The sequence below is a fragment of the Brassica oleracea genome, chromosome C4, assembly GCF_000695525.1.
Source record: "Brassica oleracea var. oleracea cultivar TO1000 chromosome C4, BOL, whole genome shotgun sequence".
NCBI classification, from domain to species: domain Eukaryota; kingdom Viridiplantae; phylum Streptophyta; class Magnoliopsida; order Brassicales; family Brassicaceae; genus Brassica; species Brassica oleracea.
In genome coordinates this window covers 45,056,903-45,063,848 of record NC_027751.1, presented here as the reverse complement: position 1 = coordinate 45,063,848, position 6,946 = coordinate 45,056,903, and positions in this window count along the sequence as shown.

The following is a 6,946-nucleotide window of genomic DNA, read 5'->3' as shown; positions in this document are numbered from 1 at the left end:
AGGATCTTTTGGTGAGAGATGTGAGTTGGGTTTGACATTTGGGAAAAATTGTATAATTGTATGTCTGGGAAAAGGGTAGAACAATGGATATTGAGCATTGTATGCATGAGTTGGTCCCTTTCTTAGATATATTATGTGCAATGTCAAGGCTACTTGTTTCGAGAGTAAACCACCGTAAAAATTTTATGTTTCGAACCTTTTGAATCACTTGAATAAAAGCCTTCCCTTACCCAAATGACTTGGACCGACTGACCATTTGCAAGAATTCACTAGATGTTTTGTGCTTAATGAATGTGAGAGTTGGTTGATTTGAATGTATGGATGCTTGATGATGAGTGTAGGGACAAAAGGAGATGAGATACGCCTAGAGAAGCTAGAGTGTAATAAGAGAATGTGCTAATCGTGTTTGCTAGTTGTGTTTTTTTTGGCTATGAGCTCACCTTCGCAGAGCTGGTTCGACAATCACTATACTACAACATTTGTCTTAGGAGTTTGAAAACTCTTAACATCAAACATTTCTCTGGCCAAGGGTGTGGAAGCAGAGTTTGAACCTCATCATCGGATTGTTATGTTTAAATGATCTAACGAGCATGAAAAATCACTGTTCATGTCTTCTTTATATGTTTGCTAGAATAGATGAATGTTTGATGTCATCCACCTGAGTATTTTCCTGACAGATAGATTTTGTTTGTTATTGTTTTGATACTGTGTATTGGCAGAAATGTCAAATTTCTTGATTGAGTGTAGTGTTAGTAAGAATCAAAAGCAGCTACTGTTACCCACTGCATCCATGGCTAGCAACATCTTCCTTCCAAGAAGCGTCATCCCCAATAAAAGGAATTCTAGGTTTAACTTCTTCGTAAGTTTCCCTTGATCATTCCAATCTGAGAAGCAGGAATGTGTAGATATAGGGGGAAAAATAGCTCCAGATGCAGAGCTTCACTTTTATATAGTCAAAGAACGATTCGTGAGAATATAACACCGAAAGGTGTTAAAAAATATAAACTGGTAAGCTCATATACAACTCCTCAAATTGTTCCGAAGTCTTTTATTTTTTTATTGCCTAAAGAAAGTATTTGTGCAGATTCTTCTGATGGCTTTCACACGGGTGAATGGCATCAACAAGCAAGAAAACATCACTATGCTAGATAAATATGGAGGGGAAAACCCTTCTTCTGCAGAACAAAATAAAAAAAAATGGAACCATCTTGATGCGGCCTATCTTTGCCTCATGTCTGCGTTATTCACTTTGACGTTAGCTTAGCAGTGGCGGGAAGTTTTGTTTTGTTACTTGGGTTTTAAGTTATCATTTGGCTGCTGGAACATGAGTTAGAGAAACATTGTCATCTTTTTATATCAAATCCATGAAAAGACTATTATGATTTACTCTGTTATGGGTATTGTTATAGATTTGAAGAAAATTTATGAGATATTGTGTTCAGAAACATTTCAAAATAAGTGAAAAGATACTAAGAAAATATGATGTTCTCTAATTTGGCTTTAGTACCTTCTGATTTTAGAAGTTCAGCTCAAATAGCTGGCGAAAAAAAAAAGACTTTAGTCGCCAGTATTCATGGCATGAGAATGACGCACACCAGTCATCAACATCACCATAAGTGGCATTTCATATAGATTTTGAAACCCCATAAAATTCTCTAATACCGTAAATAATAAGTTAGTAAAAACAACTCAAAAGTTCTAAAAACAAAAACAAAGCTTGAAAGTTTGAACCAGTTGTTATTAACGATTTATTTTCATGGAACTTAATTTATGAATAGTTTTTATCTAATGTCCCTGAAGGACGCCTAAATAGGAATGATGAATTGAATTAGAATTCAAGTTAAAAATAGAAAAAGGTTTTATTGCACTCGTTTCAAATTCGATATGAACTTATATTTTTTATAATATGGCCACAATATATATTATTATATATATATATTAAATAAAAAATATTTGACCGAAATCCGAGCGTATTCCGGAAGAATCTCTAGTATACTTAAAAGAAGATAAAATAAAATGATTGAAAAGGGTAAAATTTCCTCAAGGATGAGGGAAAACTGATGTGTTAGTAGCTGACGTGTTAATGCCAATCGGTTACTGCATTTTGCAGGATCAGTGGTTCGTCTATGAGAGCACCCCCATTAGTGAACCCCATGAAAAGGGTTCACAAAATATTTTTTATTATATTTTTTTCTGTTTGATTTTTGTTTTTTTTTAAAATAAGAAAAAAAAAAATTAATCGGACCAATCGCGGGCCGCCACGGCACAGTGATGAACCCGGTTCACTGGGAAGAGGTGGAGAGAGACAGGTTCATCACTATTCATTATTTTAATATTTTTTTTTTTTAGAATATGTGTGAACCCTCCATAAATTCACTAATGGGGGTGCTGTGAGACTCTGAGTTTCTGCACGTCACGGGATAGTTTTTTTTCTTTTCAAACCTCCAAATATTATTGATTTATATTCTAACTTAATCCATCGCTCAGCCCTTTCACCACAACAACGACCATACACAATAAGTTTTACTATTGTTTTATTAAGAAACAAGTGTTATAAACTTACTGGCATAATCGATTGTTTTTCTCAAGGATTTTTCTAAAACTTTCGTTATCTCCAACGCCGAGGAGGACGATTGTTAATGTAGCCTTTGCAGCTGCTTCTTTGCTATTCGTTACTGAACTTCAAGCCTTAGCCTAGTATCCAGCGTTGCTCAGATGGTCTTCCCCTCTGAGCATATAACTAAAGAATAAGATTCCTTGTGGATATTTTGGAAGAAAGAAGGGCACGCTTTCCTTATTTATTCATTCATTCATATTTTAGAGGAAGTCACTATATCTCCAAATTTACTAAAAGTTTTATTTTTATTTTTGATAATTAGGATAAATACTGGACCAAAACTTAGACTAATCTCCTAAGTTTACAGAAATTGGATACTTAATATCCAAATCTGGTAGAAAATCAAGTATTCTTACTATTTAAGATTTTCACAGTAGCCAAAAATATAATGGCAATTAAACCGATATTTCCATTAATGTGATAGTAGCAAGCTTATATTTTGTCAGTTTACTTTTTACTTTGCATATTTCACAACTCACATCACCAAATGGGACGAAACTTGGAAACTTGTAATAGTAGTTTCCTATTTCCTATTTTATAAAATGACTGGTTTCATTATTCATTACATATTTGAATGGGATAAAAGTCTAAATATCCTTCAGAATTATTTTAGAAAGTATATAAAAATAAATTATGTACATAAAAAGGAACGTAGAAATTAACTATAAAAAAAGACTCCCTCTTTTGGGCCCAGTTTCTCTCTCGCTAATATTATCCTTCGTTAGTGGGTGGAGCCTAGCTGTCGAATTAAAAGTGACACGTATACACAAAAACACCGCAAAAAAAATCCTATTTTGCGTCTAATCTTCTTCGGATCAAGGGTTTGATCTTATCGTTTGATAGCAGTGAAGATGTATCACGCGATGGATAAAGAGATGATGGCGCTATCTTTGGAAGAGGAAGATGTTCCGTTCGTGATGCCTGATCTCCCTGAATTTCGAAACGCTAGAAGCTTGATTGGAGAATTCTGAACCCTGCTGATTGTCAGAAGATGCCAAGGAAGTGGCAGAAACAAGGAAGAGTCAGAGGAGTGGCTTTATCTAAAGAAAGATTCCAATTCATCTTTGATCATGAGCATGATCTCTTAGATGTTTTAGAGAAAGGAGTTCACACCTATAATGATTGGGCCTTGGCGATTGATCGTGTTAGATATACTTCAAAGGCTAAACCATGAGAAAGATGTCTGCCCGTTAGTGGTAAAGAGGAGAAAAGACGATGCCCTTGCTTGAAGACAGAGAATTCTTCAAGAGAAGAATCAGTCAGAAGCTATTCTCAAGAGGTGTTAGATGAGATGAGAAGATATCTTCTTATGGCAAATGAGGAAGATAAATTGGTGCGCATAGACAGAGTACGTTCGTCTGTGGCTGATGTGTAGAAAGATCCAATTCTGAAGAAAACTATTCTCAGGAAGGATATTTGATTTTTATCTGAATACCTCGGTGGAAGCTATGGAGTGTGGGAACAAGGAGGGTGAAAAGCTCTTGGCCTCAGCTATCAAAGCTTCTAGGACCGTAATCACAGGTGCACCAGCTTCAAGGTTTGAGCATTAGTGGGAAGGAGATCAAGAAGCAAGTGTATCAAAGTGGTGCTACCTCAGTTACTGGTCCTCAGGAAGTTAATGTTAATAAGGTGGCGAGAAGTGACTCTTTCAAAGTGGGAGCCAACTCTACGGAATATGACACTGGTTACGATGTAACTAAGACATCCGGGGTTGTAAAGAAGAGTCCAAATCCAAGACGCAGACCTTACATTAAAAAGAGACAAGAGCAGAAGGGGTCTTCGTCAAACATACTTCATGATTTGTATGGGAAAGGTGATGGAACAACAAAGATTGGCTCCAAGAGAAAGGGCTCGGGTGGAGAAGACGAAGGTTATAAAGTCTAAGAAGTCTGTTAATATCAAAGTCGAGTCTGTAAGTAGGAACTTGATCGACTGTATCTTTCAGTTTGGTAATATATCCTTTTTTGCCTCTTGTATATATGGTCCTACGGGTGTAAAAAAAAGGGTAGAGTTATGGGAAAGACTCAGTAGACTTGGGGTAAATAGAAAAGAAAGTTGGTGTGTTTTTGGAGACTTTAATGATATATTGCACAATGGTGAAAAGATTGGAGGAGTCTGGAGAGCTGATGAATCCTTTGATCCGTTCAATCAGATGATAAATGTGTGCAAGCTTGAAGAACTGCAAAGCCAGGGTAATGCTTTTACGTGGGGTGGAATGCGCAACAATTTGTGGGTTCAGACAAGATTGGATAGGTGCTTTGGAAGCAGGGCTTGGTTTCAGAAATTCCCATGTTTTAACCAATCATTCCTTGACAAAAGAGGATCTGATCATCGACCAGTGCTTATCCATCTCATTGAAGCCCAATAAATATATAGAGGATGGTTCAAATTCGACAAGAGAATTATGGAGGTTGATGGTGTGCGAGACAACATTACTAATGCATGGGAGTTTGGTGATGGTAGAGGTAATCTATCGTTATCTTCTCGAATCAAAGCGTGCAGGAAGTCTTTGAGCTCTTTGAAAAAGAACGCGAATATGAATTCGAGAGATAGAATACGGCAAGCGGAGATTGCATTGGAGCAGGAGCAATCTACAATGATTCCATCAACGGCTAAAATCCAATACCTGAGGAGAGAACTGATGAGAGCACAGAGGGATGAAGAGATGTATTGGTGGCAGAAAAGTAAAGATAAATGGTTGAATGGAGGAGACAAGAACTCTCGGTTTTTTCACAACTCAGTTAAAGCTTCGAGGCAGACAAACTCTATAGACAAGCTGTTAAACTCTGAAGGAGTCGAGGTATTCTCTGAAGCTGCGAAAGGCGAGGTAGCAATAGAGTTCTACTCTAACCTTTTTAAATCGTCTAATCCTCCTCCGTTCACTTTTTGGTTCAATGATATGAGACCAAGAGTAACGGCACAGATGAATAAAGATCTGGTAAGGCCTGTCTCCGAGGTCGAGATAAAAGAAGCTGTGTTCTCAATCGACCCATCCAAGGCACCGGGGCCTGATGGGATGTCCGCTCTATTCTTCCAAAAATACTGGAGTGTGATCAAAGAGCAGTTTGTAAAGGAGGTTAAGCTGTTTTTTGAGAGGGGTGTGCTACCAAAGGAGTGGAACTACACTCACCTTTGTTTGATTCCGAAGATTTTGGAACCAACATCGATAGCTGACCTTAGACCGATAAGTTTATGCTCTGTCATGTACAAGACCGTGTCAAAGATAATGGTTAAGCGGCTAAAACCTTGGATGCAGCGACTAATCTCTAAGACGCAGTCTGCATTTGTATCAGAGCGTCAAATCTTCGACAATATAACTATTGCTCATGAGATGATCCATTCTTAAGGGAAAAAGGACGATAGTGCGGCTGCGTGGATGGTGGTTAAAACGGATATGTCAAAAGCATATGACCGTGTTGAATGGGGATACCTCAGGTCCCTTCTTTGTGCTTTGGGATTTGATTTAACTTGGATCAAATAGATAATGAAGTGTGTTACTTCGGTCACATACTCTGTTCTGGTTAATAATCAAGCGCATGGAATGATTTCACCACAAAGAGGGCTTAGACAGGGAGATCCTTTTTCTCCTATGTTGTTTGTTTTATGTACCGAGGGCCTCTCTCATCTACAAGGAAGAGCTGAAAGAGAAGGACGAATTCATGGGATCAGGTTTGGGACAACGGGACCTGCGGTGAATCATATGCTATTTGCTGATGATTGTCTCTTCGCTTGCAAAGCTGATGAAGAACAGAGCAGTGAATTGCAGGGCATCCTAATGAAATATGAAGATGTAACTGGGCAGATGATAAATCCTGGAAAGTCTTCTATCATCTTTGGTAGTGGAGTCTCGATGGAGTTGAAGTGTAGAATTAAACACAACCTGGGCATTGAAGCAGAGGGAGGTGAAGGCAAATATTTGGGTTTACCGGAAGAGCTAAAGGGTTCGAAGGTCAAAGCCTTCACCTATCTAAAGGATCGTATGGCAAAAAAGGTCTCAGGATGGCATGCAAAAACTATATCTCAAGGTGGGACAGAGGTATTGATTAAGGCAGTAGGAGCGGCTTTACCAATACATGCCATGTCTGTCTATAAGATCCCGAAGATGGTTATTTCCGGTTTGCATAGTATTTGTGACACCCCGATTTACATAATAAAATGTTACGATAAGTAAATAGTTCTGATACCAAATTGTGACCCCCGTCACTTTTGAAATAGTAAGAATAATTCGATAAGTACAAATATCTGAAATATCCATATATAAATATTTGAAAGTCCACATCCACGCTTGAATTCCATAATATAAAATAAAATCTGAAACATAAAATACGA